The 16,414-nt window shown below is 45.3% G+C and overlaps 1 long non-coding RNA gene across 1 annotated transcript in view; it reads left to right on the top strand.

Moving 5' to 3' along the window:
• Nucleotides 1-1,536: 1,536 nt before the first annotated feature.
• Nucleotides 1,537-16,414, top strand: part of LOC139279386 (uncharacterized) — a 42,366-nt gene continuing 27,488 nt past the window's right edge. Inside the window, exon 1 of the long non-coding RNA XR_011596461.1 lies at nucleotides 1,537-1,583. This is a non-coding gene — a long non-coding RNA (uncharacterized lncRNA). The remainder of the gene's footprint in view (nucleotides 1,584-16,414) is intronic.

The raw sequence follows: 16,414 nt of genomic DNA on the forward strand, positions 1-16,414 counted from the left end.
CTCACAGTAAAGCCACCATATTTATGCAAGCTACCTATGTACACATATAGAACATTGATAAGAAGCTGTGTGTCTAGGTCGTAAGATCAATGGTACCTCTCACTACATGCCCTAGGTAGTCATTGCCCGAGGTAGTCATTGCCCGAGGTAGTCATTCAAATCACTTACCATTAAGGCGAGATTCAGAGGATTATGCATTCTAAAAGAGATTGGTTGAAGAATGCCCGTAATTAACCAAATTATTAGTTTGATTTGAAATTCAATTGTCTTCAATTCAATTCAATGAAATTCAATTCAAAAGCACATTCCATATAATTACATAGAATATACAGCTCAGAAACAGGCCATTCAACACAGCCAGTCCATGCCGGCATTTATGCTCCACTTGAGCCTCCTCCCATCCATCTGCATCAGCATAACCTTCTTTTCACTTCTCTTTTAGATGCTTACCTAGCCTCCTCTTAAATGCATCCATACTATTCGCCTCAACTACACCCTGTGGCAATGAGTTCCACATTCTCACCACTCTCTGGCTAAAGAAGTTTCTTCTTAAATTCCCAATTTGATTTCTTGGTGACTATCTTGTACTGACGGACTCTAGTTTTGCTCTTCCCCACAAGTGAAACACTGTATGTGTCTACTCTATCAAAACCTTTCATAATTTTAAAGACCTCAATTAGGTCACCTCTCAACTTTCTCTTTTCAAGAGAAAAGAGATCCAGGATGTTCATCCTTTACTGCTGGGAAAACCTTACATTTCTGGTATCATCCTTGTAATTCTTTTTTGCACCCTCTCCAGTGCCTCTATATACTTTTTATAATATAAAGACCAAGGGGCCGAAATTCAGAGTCTCAGAAAGACCCATTGCTGTCTGTTTGCAGCGGCCATGTGTCAGAATCCTGTGGCCGCCGCTTTGGGGTCAACTGGCTGACCCGACCCAAATTCACATCAGGGATTTTTCGGCCTGGACCCGATTTCACCCCGATGCTGATGATCGCCGCAAGTGCATCATCAGAATGCACATCTCTGCTTTCCCTCACCTCAAAAATGCATCGACCAAAATTCAGCTCGCTAATTTATTGCCTCACCATGCGGTGCCCCCGACAGGTTTTTCTGTCGGTGCACCTTCTGCTGACTGTGTGCGGCCTAGTTGCGCGGCGGCCCTTCAAGGGGAGGGCCCACTGCTGCGGCCGCCGTGTATTTATTTTTGCCGGTCAGACTTCTCGATCGGCCGGCAAAATAGTGCCCCCGGGTTCAGCCGGACTGCCAACGGGCAGTCTGGCACCCCCTCTTGGGTGCCAGGCCACTAGTCCGGCTGAAATCCTCTCTGGTGGCCCAGTGGCTGAAGATCTAAAGCGCCCGATTCTCTCCCCTTTAACGGAGAGGAGAGAGCGTGGTGACGCACACGCGCTGTGATGTCACCACTACTCCGCCGCTGATTGACAGAGGTGGAATCGTGGTCTGACCCATATTCAGCCCCTCAGCCTCCCTTTCAGTCTTTGCCCCGCCCCCACTATGACAGATTTCCTTTCGGACTTTTGTCCTGAAAATCGATCTTCCGACCGCATCAAGGATCTGTGCAGTAAGTACACAAAAAAAAATCATAGGTGCGCCAGCTTTTTTGCGCTCCTGAATTTTGGCCCCCAGAACTGTACACAGTACTCCAAGTATGGTCTAACCAAGCTTTGATTCAAATTTTTAGCATAACGTCTCTACTTTTCAATGCTATCCCTCTAGAAGTAAACCCTAGTGCTTGGTTTGCTTTTTGTAATGGTCTTATTAACCTGCATCGCAACTTTTAGGTAATCTTTGTATTTATACCTCAAGATCCCTTTGCTTCTCTATCCCGTTTAAATTCTTATTTTCGAAGTAATATGTGACCTCTTTATTTTTCTTATCAAAATGTCATACCTCTGTATCTGTGTTGAAATTCATTTCATGGCCAATTTTATGTAGGAAGAATGTTTCTGATGTTGGGAAGTCCAGAACCAGGGGACACAATCTAAGGATAAGGGATAAGCCATATACGACCGAGATGAGGAGAAACTCAGAGAGTTGTTAACCTGTGGAATTCCCTACCGCAGAGAGTTGTTGATGCCAGTTCGTTGGATATATTCAAGAGGGAGCTAGATATGGCCCTTACGGCTAAAAGGATCAAGGGATATGGAGAGAAAGCAGGAAAGGGGTACTGAGGTGAATGATCAGCCATGATCTTATTGAATGGTGGTGCTGGCTCAAAGGGCTGAATGGCCTATTGCTGCACCTAGTTTCTATGCCCATTCTGCATTCAACAACAATGTGTTCTGCAGGCCCAACATGCTTAAAATACAAACCCTACCAGTGAGTGACCAAGTTTCTTTCTATTTTATTTTGGGGAGCAGGAGAGTTCTATAGTTATACTCGTGGTTTTACATCCTTGAAGAGCAGCTTTGGATCTGCATCAACACAAAATCAATTGTACAATTAAGGAGTCAGCTCAGCATTCTAACTGAAGACCACATGTTGATATGTGGTGTGAAACCACTCGCAGGATTTCATGCTGGTTGCTTTCTCCTAAAACTAAATTGTAACTGGCATTTGGAAACTAGTGAGTGGAACATGTGTGCACAGAATGTTGTTATTCTTGGCGTACAACAGTGCATAAATATAACAGTGTTACTTAGGTTTTGCAGACTCACATTGCACTCTACAGAAACTGCTCTGAGACCACTGTCACCATCAGGTCTGCTATGCACTGCCACTGTGCCTTGATTACATCCTCCAGAACAGCACCCCCTACCAAAGCAACATTTCCATTTCCCACACAATCAATCCTTGTGGCTTCTGAGTGTGATTGACAATTTTGGGCTAGTGTGGCAAATTAAGGAGAACCTAATTTCTATTGGATGTTAACAAGCTGCAGAAAGGGAAGATTTGGCTAAGCTCAAATCCCAGAGGTGAAAGGGCATCACTTTTGCCCTCCTTTATAGCACTATTGCCTTGTTATTTTATCTTTTTCAGTTTGCACTGTATTTGTATTGTCTGAAGATATTTGGAGATCGACTTACCACCAGTTTATAAGGTGCAGTCTTCAGTTTGCTAAGCACTGGTGATCTGACCTAGATATGACATTTCAAGCACTTTGGTAGTTTGTCAGTCGCATCATCATTTGCAGAGAGAGAGAAAAAAAGCTAATCACGTTACCACCAGTTCCAAACGAGTGACTCAATAATCAATTACTGATGTTCCTCGGAGTTGAAATGAACCCGCAAATTTTATCCCTCAATCGACAGAACTGAAACCGATGATCTGGTCTTTATCACATTGCTAGCTGTGCGTAAATCGGCTGCCGTGTTTCCCGCATTACAACAGTGGCTACTCTACAAAAGTACTTCATTGACTACAAAGCACTTTGGGATGTCCTGAGGTCGATAAAGGCTCTATTTAAATGCAAGTCTTTCTTTTGTCTGGTGAATGGGTTGAAATCCAAACTAAAGAGGAGCATGACCATGGGAATCACGATCAAGAATTTATTAACTTGCCATCATTTGCTTAGCTCCTGTCAATATAATCACCAAATTACTGAAGCTTCAAATTTACCTAAATAGAATTCACTCAGGTCATTTTTCTTTTCTGAAAACATCATCATGGCTAAGGTGAAGGTTAAAAGTCGGTGAATTATTACAGTTGCATGGCAAATTGGGACTGATTGCTAATAACTGACACATTCAAAATCATTTCATTGTATATTAATTCAAATTTTTGTCCAAGGCTCTGTATTTAAATTGTTGAAATCAAGACTCATTATTTTCATGCAAAGAAACAACTTTGAATCATCATCAAGGCTCCATCAAAACTGCTTGAAAAGGAACAAGGTGCATCACAGAGGCATAAGGTCAAAGGAACATTGAGCCAAAGGAGGGTGACAAAAAGCTTGGTCTAAGTTTGAAGGAGGTTCATGAAGGAGGAGAGGGCAGGGAAGATAACAAATTGTTTATGGAGGGAATTCCACGGCATGAGGCTCAGCTGGCTGAAGATGTGAGCACCAGTGATGAGATGAGGAGGTCTTGCACAGGAAAGTGGAAGCAAAGGAATTGAGCATTCGGGGAAGGGATTGGAGGGCCAGAAGAGAGCAGAGGGCCTAAACTGCCCCTCTCCTTAAGGCCTGTTACCACCGCAAATCGGTGGCTATGCTGTGGAGTGGAGTCTTTTGGTGGAATGGCTGCTGATAGCCCAATTTCCCTCCCGAGTTTTCCCGGCGATGACCCGATTCCCCAATTACCGCTTCGCTACTGCCAATCCATATTAAGCGCATCATCACCGTGCGCTCCGCTGATCTAACTGCCCGACGGCAATATTCCCCTTGGAAAATCTTCGGCCCACCCAGCGGTGCCAAAGCAAGCATTTTCCCGATGGTCCAGTGAGGCTGTGGCCTTTTGCAGCGGTGGTGCGGCTTCCCTTAAAGGGGACAGCTCACTGCCACGGCCGCCATTTTTTTTTTTGTCGGCCAACTGCCATGTTGGCCCGACAGATATGCCCCCTCTTGGCTGCTGGCCCGGCTGAAACCCTCCCCGGTAGCCCAGTGGGCCGAAGTTTTATAATCGCGGAGGCTCTCCCCTTTAAGTGAAGTTTAAGAGGAGAGCCGTGGTGACATGGATCAGTGATGATGTCATCGCAGCGGTCACTCCGCACCACCCCCAACAGGTGCAGTCACCGCCCCCGTTATGATTGAGTTCCGGATCAGAGAGAAAAGAAATCAAAGAGCCAAATGTCGCTCAAGAGGCAACCTGAACCGCAGCTGCGATAAAAACCATCAAAACGGGGTGGGAATGCCCTGTTCCGGGTGGAGGCCAATTTCTACACCCAGAGATCTTAGCGTGAGGCCATGGAGTGCAGGGGCAGGGGTTGGCACAATTTAAACACAAGGATTAATGATACTGAATTGCCAATCTCATGATTTTATAAATGAAAGAAGCGCATGAAGAGAGATTTCAAAGTTATAGCATATCTGTGCACTAGACTGAGTAGTGCAACTGGCAGCAGCAACGGTGCTGGCTCAGCAGAAGACAGTGTACAAAGCCCATTTTCATTATACTCAGTGCATCGATACGACAAAAGAAAGGAAAAAGTAATGTAGAAAGGGCAGAGAGACCAGGCTACTTGTAAGTATTTTAATCCGATAGGAAACATCAGGAATTGAAAATACACTCAAGTGAGGTAAACAGCAAAAAGAATTGACTGACCTATTGAACTCGGCAAAGAAGAACAGACAATGGTTCTTGATGTTCTGCAACAAACCTTTCAGCTCGGAGTACGTGAACAATGTCACTTTGCAAAGTATTCAAGTTCTATTAGTGTTACAGGAAAAATACTTCTGCACTGCCACTCAAAGCCACTAATGCATGTTGCACAGCACAAAAGCCATGCCCCAGTTCTGCCTTCATTTGATGAAACAAACTGGTACACTGCAAAGGAAGGGCCAGAGTGCCTGTTGATGGAGCACGATGGGGGGAATTTTCAAAAGAAAAAACGAGTGAGTTGAAGGCGGGTGGGGGGCGGGGGGAGGGTGAGTGAAAGTTGAAAGAATTTAAAACCCAACCTGACCCCAACCCACTCACCTTTTACTCAGGCGGGATGGTGGGTGGGAGCAGAAAGGGGGCGGTGGGGCGGGTTGGCAATTTAAATATGATAGTGAGGCCTGAAGCCTCTACTTTAACCTGTTGTGGAGGTTTTACTGTGGACAGCTGGAGATCCCAGGCCTCGGAATTCCGGGGATCACAACTCAGCCTTTGGGACAAGGATCGGACTCCTCCTGGGATCACAACTCCCCACCCCTGCCCCGGAGACAGGGATTGGACCCCTCCCAGAGAATCGGCCCCCCCGGGCTTGGAACTCCAGGTTTCCCGTCATCTACCAGGTACGCATGCAGTGTGCGGGTGGGAAACAGAAAATCCCGGCTTCAGTTTTAGCAGAAACTCAGTGGGAACGGAAAACAACCTGATCAGATGGGCATTCACGTTAAGAAGTGGACACGCTCACAAAGAATCCTTACCTTGCCTCACCCCAAAGCTCTCCTCAAAGGAGCTCTGTAAATGCAATTAAAAAGTGTTAGGTATGTAAACCTGTAATTACCATGTCTAAGCACCAGAGGGCTTATCCCCTGGAGTCCCAAGGAATCCCACAATCCCTTGGGAGTACTGTATATAAGGAGGACTCACAGACTGGAGAGACACTCTGAGATCTGTAATAAAGGTCACACTTACTTTGAGCTTGCAGTATCTAGTCTGACTCTTTATTCAAGACATAACAAAAAGAGTGACTGAAATAACAACTACATGGTGAGGTCACATCTCGGGATCCACATTTAAACCTAGAGCTATCCCCAAATTTAAAAAAATAATAATTATCCCTCGTTATTCTTGATTTAGATTTTTATTTAGCTCCTGACAGAGAGTGCTGCTTCTTCGCCACACCACATAGATATATCAGGAAGGTCAGAGGTTAAATGGATAACTGCTTTATTTGAAAAAAGAAACTGGTGAGAAGAAAATCTTAGTTGTTTTTAATTCAGTGTCCTTGGAAAGCCATTAAATCTTTAATTTTGTCTGAATTATCTGATATCTAAAAAAACTTAAGGATCACTTCCCACTAGTGACTACTCTTCAAAAGTACTTCATTGGCTGTACAGTGCTTTGGGATTTTCTGAGGTCGTGAAAGGCGCTATATAAATGTAATTCTGTCATTTTAGTTGCCTACAAACCAATACATGTTAGAAAGCTCCCTATTGAATGATCTGATTGAGGTAATTTCCTCATCTTTCATAGTGCCTATTTTAACATGGCAAATTTAATATACTAAAAAGATTTTCATTTTTACAGCATCTTTTATGACCACCGGACGTCCCAAAACACTTTACAGCTAATGAAGCACTTTTGAAGTATTGTTACTGTTGTAATGTGGGAAATGCTGCAACCAATTTGTGCAGAGCAAGCTCCCTCAAACAGCAATGCGATAATGTCCAGATAATCTGTTTTAGTAATGTTGATTGAGGGATAAATATTGGCCAGATCACCGGGGATAACTCCCCTGCCCTTCTTCAAAATAGTGCTGTGGGAGCTTTTACGTCCACCTGAGAAAGCAGATGGGGCCTTGGTTTAACGTCTCATCCGAAAGACGGCATTCTCCGACAGTGCAGTGTCAGCCTAGATCTTTGTGCTCAGGTCTCTGGAATGGGATTTGAACAAATCAATATAACCAGCTTCCCCAGTAATATATAATTGTTGAGTTTTTAAATATATACAAATTACTTTGGCTTGTCTGATTTCCTATTTTAGTTCTGTATTGAATAATGCAAGTTTATAACAACCATGATGTCATTTCTAACTATACTCACTTTTTCCATTTTTTGGAAATGATTTAACAATGGAGAACGGGAAATGGGAGCGCAACTAAACAGCAGTCCATTTATCATTGCAAATCTCATTTAGAATGAGCATTTTAACTTAGTTGATGATCTAATATTGTACAGAATACCTGAAAAAAATCTAGGCTACAAATTATAGCCCACTCATGATGCTATCTATAGTTCACTCAGGGCCTTCATGCTCATTAATGATCAGGTCATTCCACTTGCAGGATCTAAATTGTATACGATTGCTCAATCTCTCTTGCCAACTGCTTATATGTATATTTAAAATGATTGTTTTGTTCATTTCAATGACGGCACACGACAAGTTACAAAGTACCTGCAGATAAGTACCTTTCAAAATCATTTGAGGGTACAAATTGCCCCCCCCACCCAAAACGGGACGCTCCCACCCCGTTTCGATGGTTTTTTATCGCAACTGTGGTTCAATTCAACTCTTTCGCAAAATTGCGCTCTTTGTTATTTTTATTTGTTTTAATCCGGAAGTCGGTCATAATGGGCGCGGTGACGACACCTGAGGGGCATAAACGCGGCGGTAACAGCAACTGAGGGGTGGAAGTTGGGTGCGGCATCACCGCCGATGACATTATCATGGCAACACGTTAACACGGCTCTCCCCTTCACTTAAAGGGGAGAGCCTTCACGATTTAAAAACTTCGGGCTACTGGGCCACCAGGGAGAGTTTTGGCCAGGCCAGCAGCCTGAGACCCAAGAGGGGTGCCAGGGTGCCTGTTGGCGGCCTGGTCGAACCCGGGGGCATATTTATCGGGCCGACTTGGCAGAAGGCCAACAAAATAAAACATGGCGGCAGCAGCAGTAGGCCCTCCCCTTTAAGGGAAGCCACAATACAATGGTAGAAGGCCACAGCCTCACTGGACCACAGGGTGAAAGCTTGTTTTGGCACCGCAGGGTGGGCCGAAGATTTCCGGAGGGGAATGTCGCTGTCAGGGGGGGGTTAGATCAGCGGTGCATATGGTGATGACGTGCATAGTGCATATCGCGGATTGGCACCAGTGGAGCGGTAAGGCGGCAATTGGGGCATTGCCAGGAAAGCTCGGGAAGACAATTGAGAAATCAGCGGCGATTCCACCAAAGGTCGGTGGCCACTCCACTCCGCAGCATGGCCGCTAATTTGTGGTGGTAACAGTCCTTCAGGAAAGGGGCAATTTTGGTCCTGAGGTGTCTAGACAGATAGAGAAAAACTGTTCCCATTGGCACAAGGGCCAAGAACCAAAAGGTGATTGGCAAATGAACCAAAGAAAAAACTTTTTTACGCAATGAGTGGTGAAGATGTGGAATGCACTGCCTGAAAGGGTGGTGGAGGCAGACTCAATTTTATCTTTCAAAAGTGAGTTGGATAAGTATCTGAAGGAAAACAATTGCTGGGGTAAGGGCAGGGGAGTTGGACTAACAGAGTCACATGGGCTCGACGGTCTGATGGCCTTCTTCCATGCTGCAACCATTCTATGATTCTATACATAGATTGAGGATATTACCCTCTTCAGTGGAACTAAATATGAGGATTAGTTGAACTGAAGTCATTACTTGCTAGAAGTTTAGGTTAGGAGGGATACTTGTTGACTTCAAAACAATAATGATCAACTACTTTCTCGCCAACAAAATCGCCCTTAGGTCTAGAATTCTCTCCTCATAACTTAAAAGCCTCAGTCCCAAAATGATCCTCCTTTAACTTCTCTGAATCCACTCCAACAGTGCATTCATGTTCTTTCAAAGGCAAGTTCCCCAAGTAGCTTTAGTACTAAACAGGTCGTAGGTTCAAATTCCACCTGTAAAAATGCAACTGGCTCACTAATATCCTTCAGGAAGAAAACTGCAACCCTACCTGGCATACATATTTTTATTATTTGTTCCTGGGATGTGGGCGTCGCTGGCAAAGCCAGCATTTATTGCCCATCCCTAATTGCCCATGAGAAGGTGATGGTGAGCCGCCTTCTTGAACTGCTGCAGTCCGTGCAGTGAAGGTACTCCCAACAGTGTGACTCACATCTCATTTGAAGTGGTCGACTCTTTATGGGCCCAAGTTTCCACAAGAAAAAAAACGGGCGCCCCTCCGAGCTGGGCGCCCGTTTTTCGCGCCTAAAACGGCGCCTAAAAAAATCCTCGGTATTCTCCACCTACTTACAGGTCCTCTGGCCCTCGGCGCAGCCAGCACGAGCTGTGGGGGGGGGTGGAGCCAGGTCCCGGCGCTGAAAACAGTGCCGGGACCTCTGCACATGCGCGCTACAGTCGGCACGCAAGTGCAGTAGCTCCAGGCACCGAACTGTGTGGGAGGGGCCCGAAGCACGCAGCCCCTAGCCCTGGCCTCACTGGGGCTCCTCCCACGGCCAGCTCCTGCTCCCCCCCGACCAGACCCGACACTCGCTCCCCCCCCCCCCCCCCGCCGACCGGATCCGACCCGACACCCACTTCCCCCACCCCCCCCGCCGACCAGACGCGACCCGACACCCGCTCCCCCCCCGACCCGACCCCCGCTCCCCCCCCCGCCCCGACCCGAGACCCGAGACCCGCTCCCCCCCCCGCCCCGACCCGACACCTGCTCCCCCCCCCCGCCCCGACCCGACATCCGCTCCCCCCCCGACACCCGCTCCCCCCCCGCCCCGACCCGACACCTGCTCCCCCCCCCCGCCCCGACCAGACACCCGCTACTCCCCCCCGCCAACCAGACATCCGCTCCCCCCCCCGCCACCCGCTCCCCCCCCGCCCTGACCCGACACCCGCTCCCCCGACCCGAGACCCGACACCTGCTCCCCCCCCCGCCCCGACCAGACCCGACACCCGCTCCCCCCCCGCCCCGACCCGAGACCCGACATCCACTCCCCCCCCCCCCGACTGACCCGACCCGAGCTCCTGTTCCCCAATCCGACCCCCGCGCTCGCTCTCCCTCCCTCCCTCCCTCTCTCTCTCTCTCTCTCTCCCTCCCGCTCAGCGGCACAAACGGCTGCAGAATTCTCCCTGGCTGAAGCACTTTCACACAGGTAGGAAGATGGTTTATTTAATCTTTTCTTGGCTTATAAATGTTTATTCAGGTTGGATTTATTTGTATAATATTTGTAGAAGTATAAATAAGGATTTATTGTCGAATTTAATGAGTTCCCTTCCCCCCCCCCCCTCCCCCCACCTCGTTCTGGACGCCTAATTTGTAACCTGCGCCTGATTTTTTAATGTGTAGAACAGGTTTTTTCAGTTCTACAAAAATCTTCACTGGCTCCATTCTACTTTAGTTTGGAGTACATTTTCACTGTGGTAACTTTCAAATCAGGCATCAGTGGCCGGACACGCCCCCTTTTGAAGAAAAAATTCTGTTCTAAACTAGAACTGTTCTACCTGACTAGAACTGCAGAAAAAAAAATGTGGAGAATTGCGATTTCTAAAATAGTCCGTTCTCCACCAGTTGCTCCTAAAAATCAGGCGCGAATCATGTGGAAACTTGGGCCCAATGTCTTCAGGGCAACTAGGAATGGGCAATAAATACTGCCTTGCCAGTCTTGCCCCTATCCCAAGGTTGAAGTATAACTGGAGAAGAGGATCCTTCCAATACACTTGTCCTGGCTATCTATTTTATTTGACACTTAGATCAACCTCCGAATACCTAATCTATTGTGCCTCATTTAAGTTTTTTTTTTTATGAGTCTGTAAACTTTTACCATGGCCATTAAAGGAATGAACTGGATCAATCTCTCTTTCACTGGACCGTATTACTACCAGTCCAATTATAATGGTTCCACTTGCAATCTCACTCTGCATTGGCATATTCAGTGCTGATGTATTTATTGAACTGTTGTATTAGGCATCGTCATAAATTTTCATTTTTTTGTGGTGGGAAGGGCTGAATGATCTGCTGATTGATCAGCTTGCTACACTGATGCTGACTGAAGACTTTTCTGGGGCATCACCCATGAGCAAACCCTTCCATTTCAAAGTAACTGCCAAGAAATGTCAACCAAGGCTTTCACACCTGTAAACAGAAAGAGATGGATAATCCTGAAATATCAGCGTTGTCAATATAACACTGTCATCACTGACAGCTGAAGGGGGTGCAGTTAGATTAAAGTTAAAGGAAGCTTCCATTGCTGCAGTCATCTTTTCAATACTTTTTTTTTGGATGGAGAGAAATTTTCAGCATGGTCTCTCATTTCCAGCTACTTTATGCAATTAGTCCCTTGCTATCAATGCGAACATAAGAAATATGAACAGGAGTAGGCCATACGGCCCCTCGAGCCTGCTCCGCCATTCAATAAGATCATGGCTGATCTGATCATGGACTCAGCTCCACTTCCCCGCCCGCTCCCCATAACCCCTTATCGTTCAAGAAACTGTCTATTTCTGTCTTAAATTTATTCAATGTCCCAGCTTCCACAGCTCTCCAAGGCAGCAAATTCCACAGATTTACAACCTCTGAGAGAAGAAATTTCTCCTCATCTCAGTTTTAAATGGGCGGCCCCTTATTCTAAGATCATGCCCTCTAGTTCTAGTCTCCCCCATCAGTGGAAACATCCTCTCTACATCCACCTTGTCAAGCCCCCTCATAATCTTATACGTTTCGATAAGATCGCCTCTCATTCTTCTGAATTCCAATGTAGAGGCCCAACCTACTCAACCTTTCCTCATAAGTCAACCGCCTCATCCTCGGAATCAACCTAGTGAACCTTCTCTGAACTGTCTCCAAAGCAAGTGTATCCTTTCGTAAATATAGGGCCCAAGTTTCCAAATGATTTGCGCCTGATTTTTGGGAGCAACTGGTGGAGAACGGACTATCTTAGAAATCGCAATTCTCCACATTTTTTTTTCTGCAGTTCTAGTCAGGCAGAACAGTTCTATTTTGGAACAGAATTTTTTCTTCAAAAGGGGGCGTGTCCGGCCACTGACGCCTGATTTGAAAGTTTCCACAGTGAAAACGTACTCCAAACTAAGTTAGAATGGAGCCAGTGAAGATTTTTGTAGAACTGAAAAAACCTGTTCTACACATTAAAAAATCAGGCGCAGGTTACAAATTAGGCGTCCAGAACGAGGGGGGGGGGGGGGAGGGGGTTGGAAGGGAACTCATTAAATTCGACAATAAATCCTTATTTATACTTATACAAATATTATACAAATAAATCCAACCTGAATAAACATTTATAAGCAAAGAAAAGATTAAATAAACCATCTTCCTACCTGTGTGAAAGTGATTCAGGCACGGAGAATTCTGCAGGCGTTCGTTCCCGCGGGGGAGGGGGGAAGGAAACAGTGAGAAGGCTGCAAGTGCTGATGGCAATGTGCTTTTATTAAAAATTTTTCAAAAATTAAACAGCTACAAAGAACTACAAAAATGGCCGAGTGCCAATGTTTTTTTCACACTGAGCATGCGCAAATGCTCCAACGCGCACGCGCAGCGTTGCCGGCAGGAAAAAAACTAATTAAAATAGTACCCGCCCCCTCCCACTTACAAAATCGGCGCGAGTGTAGGCTCCGCCCCCTTGGGCGCCGCGCCAGGCAGACAAGGAGCTGCAGAACGCTCCAGAATCGCGAGGTTTTTTTTAGGCGCCGTTTTAGGCGCGAAAAACGGGCGCCCAGCTCGGAGGGGCGCCCGTTTTTTATCGTGCGGAAACTTGGGCCCATAGAAACCAAAACTGCACGCAGTATTCCAGATGTGGCCTCACCAATACTTTGTATAACTGTAGCAAAACTTACCTGCTTTTATAGTCCATCCGCTTTGCAATAAAGCCAAGATACCAGTGGCCTTCCTGATCACTTGCTGTACCTGCATACTATCCAGGTCCCGCTGTACTGCGGCACTTTGCAATCTTTCTCCATTTGAATAATAACTTGCTCTTTGATTTTTCTGCCAAAGTGCATGACCTCACACTTTCCAACATTATACTCCATCTGCCAAATATTTGCCCACTCACTTAGCATGTCTATGTCCCTTTGCAGATTTTTTGTGTCCTCCTCACACATTGCTTTTCCTCCCATCTTTGTATTGTCAGCAACCTTGCCTACGTTACACTCAGTCTCTTCTTCCAAGTTGTTAATATCGATTGTGAATAGTTGGGGTCCCAGCACTGATCCCTGCGGCACCCCACTAGTTACTGGTTGCCAATCAGAGAATGAATCATTTATCCTGACTCTCTGTTTTCTGTTAGTTAGCCAATGCTCTATCCATGCTAAGATATTACCCCCAACCCCGTGAACTTTTATCTTGTGCAGTAACCTTTTATGTGGCACCTTGTCAAATGCCTTCTGGAAGTCCAAATACACCACATCCACTGGTTCCTCTTTATCCACCTTGTTCGTTACATCGTCAAAGAACTCCAGCAAATTTGTAAAACATGACTTCCCCTTCATAAATCCATGATGACTCTGCCTGACCGAATACCTGGTTAAAACACTGGTGTATTACATTGTGCAGAAAAGACCACAGGCACACTGGAGGCAATCAGCATGTCCTTCTCATCTGATAAGAGAGGTGAATTAAAAATTCAGTAATGTGGTTAATTGAGGAGAGCAGTACAATTGACTCTCTGTTATTGCTAATCAACACTGCATGACCAAAGGTAGTTCAGCAGACTTCAACAGATTTAATTCTGCCAGTGAATCTCTGTTACGTTCAGACAATTTTCAAAGCTAGAATAAAACAGATGAAGTAGTCGAGCCGATTAGAAGGCTTACAAAAAATATTGAGGGACTGCAACTGACATAAGATGCTCGACCAATTTTCGAGTGTTTATCGTGATGACTGATATTTTTTATATGGGATCGTTTAATTATATCCATCTCTACCTTCTATTTTACGTATGAAATGGAAGGGGTTTCCTACATTACAACAGTTACTATACTCCAAAAGTACTTCATTGGCTGCAAAGCACCTTGAAACATCCGGTGATCATGAAAGGCGCTATATAAATCCAAGTCGTTCTTTCTTTTATTTACATGGTCGTGTTACTTAATATTAAGTCAGACCTGCTGCCAAGTGCTGTTGTGTTTGACAGGTTGCTTTGGTTGTGTTTTGGCAGTGGCAGCTGTAGTTACTAATTTCAACAACCAAGACATTTCATTCAGTGATATGTGCTGAAATCCTTATTGAAGGACCCATATTCGTTGGATATATTCAAAAGGGAGTTAGATATGGCCCTTACGGCTAAAGGAATCAGGGAGTATGGAGAGAAGGCAGGAGTGGGGCACTGAAGTTGCATGATCAACCATGATCATATTGAATGGTGATGCAGGCTCGAAGGGCCAAATGGCAAGCTCCTGCATCTATTTTCTATGTTTCTATTATTATACAGTCAACATATGATTGCACCAATTTAGAGCCAATTTCTCTCATTTTCAAATAAAGGGTTAAATAACATTTTTGATAGATTTTTAAGACTGAATTGAAATGGAAGGGATTGTTGTGAAGGTGGTTACTACAATTAATTATTAAAATGCTGACGGTTGTCTCATGCAGTTCAATGGGCCATAATTTGTGGCCCCTACGGGTACGAGGTGTGCACATGCCCGTAAAGGCCACGCAAGTTCCGGGTTTTCGTGTAAGGCCTGTTTTTACCCGTTTAAAAAACATAAAAATACATTTTTATCAATCATTTATACATTAAAAAACCTGAACAATAAGGTAAGTTTATTTTAGCCTCTTTCAAACATTTACATTTATTTATTTTTGAATTAAATTTTTGCTTCAAGAATTTAATTACATGGCATTTTAATTAATTTTAAATCATAGAATCATCGAAATTTACAGTACGGAAGGAGGCCATTTCGGCCTATCGTGTCCGCGCCGGCCGACAAAGAGCTATCCAGCCTAGTCCCACTTTCCAGCTCTTGGTCCATAGCACTGCAGGTCACAGTACTTCAAGTGCACATCCAAGTAAATTTTAAATGTGGTGATGGTTTCTGCCTCTACCACCCTTTCAGGCAGTGAGTTCCAGACCCCCACAACCGTCTGCGTGAAGAAATCCCCGCTATACTTCCTATTAATGACTTTAATATGACATGGTGTTTTATTTATTTGATGTGCAATGTATTTTTTGGGTATTCCCATCTATGCTTATGGGGTTTCCTTACATACGGAATCCCCATAGGCATGAATGGAGGTTCCCTTCTTTCATTCATTGGGCCGGCCCACATGATCCCAGTGGCGCTCGCGAACCGCCTGCACCCCTGGGATACATGGGTCTCCACCCCGCGGGTACCCGGAGAGGCCCAGGACTGCGAATCTCCATACCTTCCAGCCCACCAGATACGCGGGCATTTTATTTGCAGATCGGAGGCATTTCCCGCGGGAAGCTTCCGATCGCAAATTCAGGGCCAGTGGCTCATTGAGCATTGTGCAAATGTGTCATCAGCCATGGTTAGATGATAGAATCTATGTGGGGAGTTTTAGACACCAAAAGCAGGTGGTCTGAAACCCAACCCCACTTCCGGTTTTAACGGAGGTGTCCTGGAGTGGAGGGGGGCGGGTGGGCAACTAATCCGCTCACAGGAGGAGGGTTGGCTATTTAAATCTTATTATGAGGCTACGAGCCTCAGAATTAACCAGCATCTTAACTTTGTTTCCTGGCATTGGGAAACACGGCAGCTAAAGGGAGGCGGGGACTGCTGGACCCAGGAGGTAGGGGTCTTTCCACTTCGCTGTTCGATCCAGTTCAAAAATTTTGCCCAACTATCTCAAGTCAAATCTGAACTCAGAATTCTATTTTTGCTTTTACCCACCTTTTCTATGTACAATTCTCCAGGGTTTCTCTTGATTTGTACTTAAATAGCTAAGAGCCCTTTAGAAGCACTTTCTTGCAGCTAAATGTTTTGTTTACATATCTTAACATGGAAGCGAGACACAGAGTAGGAGTAAAAGCCGGTCTTGCTCCATGTACTGCCATCTACTTTAATATTAAACTGAATACTGAAATTAAAATATGGGCCTGATCCTTCAATCAGTTATTGGCAAATAATGGTCTGTATAAATGTGCATTATTCAATCTATTCTTTGGTTGAGTTAGCATACGTCAGTT

This window comes from Pristiophorus japonicus, chromosome 14, assembly GCF_044704955.1.
Source record: "Pristiophorus japonicus isolate sPriJap1 chromosome 14, sPriJap1.hap1, whole genome shotgun sequence".
Taxonomy (NCBI): Eukaryota; Metazoa; Chordata; class Chondrichthyes; family Pristiophoridae; genus Pristiophorus; species Pristiophorus japonicus.